This window comes from Cyprinodon variegatus, unplaced genomic scaffold, assembly GCF_000732505.1.
Source record: "Cyprinodon variegatus isolate N-32 unplaced genomic scaffold, C_variegatus-1.0 Scaffold813, whole genome shotgun sequence".
Lineage (NCBI taxonomy): Eukaryota > Metazoa > Chordata > Actinopteri > Cyprinodontiformes > Cyprinodontidae > Cyprinodon > Cyprinodon variegatus.
In genome coordinates this window covers 296,287-301,177 of record NW_015151266.1, presented here as the reverse complement: position 1 = coordinate 301,177, position 4,891 = coordinate 296,287, and positions in this window count along the sequence as shown.

Below are 4,891 nucleotides of genomic sequence, written 5' to 3'. Positions count from 1 at the left end.
ATAAATTTACAAAATTGTTAAAATGTAAAAATTCAATATTCTTTCAATACTCATTCAATATAAAACTCTCATCAATCTATGAAAAAATCCTGCGGCACCCCTGTAGTGACCTCATGGTACCCCTAGGTGCCGCGGCACCCACTTTGAAAACCCCTGATGTAGACAACATGCTGTAATTTAATTGATTGCAGTTTCTACCAACCGTGTCCAAATGCAGTTTGTTCAGCTCTTCAATCAGTTTATGAGGTCAAGCTCAAAGCCACCATCAGTTATGCAGAATAATAAAAAATGAAGTTTAAACTGAAATCCAACTCAGATGAGGTGGATTTGGATAAAAAAGTCCCCCTTATGCTCAAATATGTTTACATCTGGCTTAATTAAAACAATCCTAGTAGCTGCTATTTCCAAGGAAGGCACAGCCCTTACATTTTTATTTAAAAGAGCAAATATCAAAAAGATGAAAGTAGGGACATACTGCCTCATTGCTGCGTTATTTCAACCTTCGTCACAAATTTCCAAAATAATCCTACTGAGACACAGTTTAAAGTCTGGTGTAAATATCTTCGATTCAACGTGTTTGTTTTCAAGGTGAGACTCTTTACGCAAATGATCCATCTGACCAGTTCCCATCAGAGTCCCACAAACAATATTTAGAGTCAATAATCCGCTAATTACTGTGGAAACTTAACAAGAGTAAACCTTGTGCAAATCTGCCATGTGTCAAATGCTGTGCCATTTTTTCCATTATGCAACATGAACCCCTCCCTGTGAGTTTCCACTGGGTCAGAAATCACCACAATAAGTCACCTATACGTGGAGTCACTTGACTCTACTAAACCTTCAGTGATTGATAATCAGGAGATTCTGCAATGATTTCTAACCTTTTTCACCTTCTAACATACAAACCAAACAATCTTGCCTGACACTCTGCTGTCTAAAGTTTAAAAGTTGAAGTAAGCCCTGATTTTGAATCCAATGTGACACTTTTGTTTTTGCACACTTGCCTGACCGACATGCTTTTAGCATGGACAGAATACACCTGTACTGTCTGCAAGTGACAAAACTTAAGAGGCAATCTGATCACTAAAAAGGTTCAATTGATTTACAATTCATTTAAACTGGCTTTTCAATGTTTCCCAATGTTCAGTGGCTGATTGGGTGTAAATTTGGTGAAAATACAAAAATGCACAACAGATACAACAAGTACTGCAAAGAGAAAAAGGCTTGCAAACACAAACATAGGACAGAGACAAAAAAAAACACATGCAAAGGAAGAATAATGCATGCAGCAGAGAAACAAATAAATTAAGAGAAGCTTCAAGCTGGCTCTGCATGAATGATCTGCATCAGACAACTAGGTGTTTCCACCTTGAAGCTTTCTCACTCTAGTTGTTTTTCTGAGAAGCGATCACTCGGGACAAAGTCTTAAAACAACACTTCATAATGTACTTGTATTAAATAAACATGAGACATGACAACAGATTTTGATAGATGTTGTAATCTTCTCAGTCCAGAAAAGTTGCTTGGAGTTAAAAGGCATCTGCTTCCCAACCATGCTCACATTTCATGGCTCCAAATCCCAGTTAGAGAATTCAATTCAGTTCAATTCACTTTATTTATATAGTGCGAAGTGACAAATGTAATCTCAAGGCACTCTACAGTCCAGGAAACACACAGCCAGGCAGACGAGCTCCAACCCAGCTCCCATGTCAGGGGAGCTGGCTTGGAGCCAAGCCTAATTAGGCTTGTCCTAATTAGATACTACTTGGGAGAAAATTACTTCTGACACGCAACAGTCAGGTATTATTAGAGTCTGAAAGGCTCACACATCATCAATAAGAATAATCCTAACAGACGATTACCAGCTCATATTGGACCAGGCCAACAGACATTTTCTGCAAATGAATGTATTTGGTCAGAACATCAGCAAAAATATAAACTTGATCTTCACCTGAAGGACTTCCGAAGGGAAGGAAGAAAAGTTTAAGTTTAATTTTCATCTTTTTAAAACTCTTAACTCCCTGGGCTTCCTGTTTAAGTTAGGGCTGGTCTAAAATGAGATGGTCATCATCTCCACCTCATGGTCTGGAGAGCTTCTGTTGTATGAAGCTAGTTTGTAGCTTGTCTTGACTTGCAGTTGTCTCTTGTCATTGCAGCTTTTTTCTTTATATGTATATTGTCTTTTTTTGTGTTAGCATCATTCATGTATTTGCAGCTTGATTTTTGTTTATAATGGAGTCTAGGCTTCATTATAAACAAAAATCAAGCTGCTTCAAGGCTTCAGTTCAACTGAAGAAACTAATTGTTCTCCTACATCCACCTGTGACACAGCCAACAAGCTTTGAACCACACCTCCACGAAAGCCAATCAGCATCCAAAGTTCATCTTAAAAGGCCTCCGATCATCTGCTCCGTCTGCAGGCGGTGGTTACGCTGTGTGACTTCATTCAGAGGACTGTGTTTCAACTCAAAGTGAGCTTTGGATCCTCCGCTCTGGCTGCTGCTCAGATCCCATCCTCTGACACGCCTGTTGATCCACCCAATGCTGCAGAGATTTGCGGTTCCACCACGCCCTGTTCCCCCGTCTCCAAACATTTCTGTGTTCCAGCCATCAGCAGTCAGCTGGCTCGCTCTGCATTCAGCGCCCACAAGGCGCCTTCTGGTGCATTATATCTGTCGTGGCGGAAGTTTCTGGCACCCTTTCTCAATCGCTACAGGCACTTATGTGCCCTCTTTGAGCACTGCATGCGATTATGGTGCCCTCCATCATCGCGGCGGGCGCCTCATGGCGCCTCATGGCACCTTACATCTTTGTGACAGGTGCTTCATGGTGCCTTCTATCTTCCGGACGCTTAGATCATCATATCCCCATCTCATTGCTGTACGTGTGTTTGTTCTCTGCTCAAACCCTTAGCTCAGCCCTTAGCTTAGCCCCCTTAGCCCTGTTCTTTACTCCTGTTCATTCATATCTATCAAAATTAAGCGCTATATTTCCTGCTGAGGTCTGAGCACCAAAGACTAAGTAATTGTATAAATAAATTTCTTCTAATTATCTTTTCTCTTCGTGTGAGTTTTTCAGATTAAATAGCTTTTCAACTTTCATGTTTGCTAGTCTAATGTTTTTGTCTATGCACTACTAAGGACAAATATACCAGAGTATCATCAGCAGACCAGTGGAAATGAATCCCATGCTGTCAAATAATTCCTGCGATTTGGAGCATATGAATAGTAAAGGGAATTGGTCCTAGCACATAACCCTGTGATACTCCACAGTTAACCCTGGAGCATGAGGAAGATTTATCATTAACGTGAACAAACTGAAATCAGTCAGATAGATAAGATTTAAACTGACCTAGTGCTGTTCCTTTAAATCCTACAGAATATTTAAGCTTTTTTTAAAAGAATATTGCAATCGACTGAATCAAATACAAATGATGTTGTTCTCTTGGCCTCATCAAACCATGAACTTCGACATGTACTATGGGTTAGCAGTCGAGTGTGAAGCTGCCTGGGATGAGGATCAGCACCTCCAAATGCGAAGCCATGGTTCTCCACCAGAGAAAGATGGGCTCCCCTCTTCAGGTCGATGGAGAATCCTCAAGTGGGGGAGTTGAAGTACCTCAGGGTCTTGTTCATGAGTGAGGGACAAATGGAGCGTGAGATCAATAGATGGATCGGTGTGGCGTCTGCAGTGATGCGGTCACTGCATCGGACTGTCAGGGTAAAGAGGGAGCTGAGCCGGGGGCAAAGCTCTCGATTTACCAATCGATCTATGTTCCCACCCTCACCTATTGTCATGAGATGTGGGTAATGGCCGAAAGGACAAGATTGCAAATACAAGCGGCTGAAATGAAGGGTGAGGAGCTCAGTAACCCGGGAGGAGCTCAGAGTAGAGTCGTTGTTCCTCCATGTCGAAAGGAGCCAGCTGAGGTGGCTTAGGCATCTGTTCCTGATGCCTCCTGGTCGCCTCCCTAGGGAGGTGTTCCAGGCATGTCCTACTGGGAGGAGGGCTGGTGGAAGGACCAGGACACGCTGGAGGGACTATGTCTCTAACAACAGCTAAGAAACTAAGAACAGCCCGTGCCATGTTAAACCATGCCATCAGATCAGTGACGCAGAACCACAGCCAGAAGATCCAGGATCTTTTCCACGATGACAGCAATACCAGGAGGATGTGGAAAGGCATTCGGATGATCACGGACTACAACTCCCAAAGCCCCCAACCCCTCATCCTCCCCACCTTCTCCAGAAGCACCATAGAGAGCGTTCTGACCAGCTGTCTCACTGTGTGGTGTGGAGGCTGCAGGTCCCAGCGCTGCGTGACCCGAGGCCGTGACATCATCAATGACCCCTCACCCCCCCACCATGGACTGTTCTCCCTGCTGCCCTCTGGGAAGAGGCTTCACAGCATTCAATGCAGGACCAGCAGGTTCAGAAACAGCATCTTCCCCACCGCCATCAGACTGATGAACTGTTGTGTAAAATGGGTTATTGTATTGTATTTTATTATTATATTTATTATATTTTATCATTTTATATATATATATATATATATATATATATTCATTTATTTTTATTTTTTGTTAGAACTATGCACTTTTAAAGATGAAATTGTCTTGTGGGCTGTTTCCAAACGAAATTTCTTATGTAAACTTATGTACACAAAATGACAAATAAAATCTGTCTAAAGTCTAAAGTCTCTGAGCTGGCCTGGTGTTGCATTGGGGAGCCGCTGGTGGAGGTGTGTGTGGATCAGGAAGTCTGGGAATCTCAGCTTAGACTGCTGCCGCCACAACCCGGCCCGGATAAAGAGAAAGAAAATGGATGGATGGATGGATGGATGGATGGATGGATGGATGGATGGATGGATGGATGGATGGATGGATGGATGG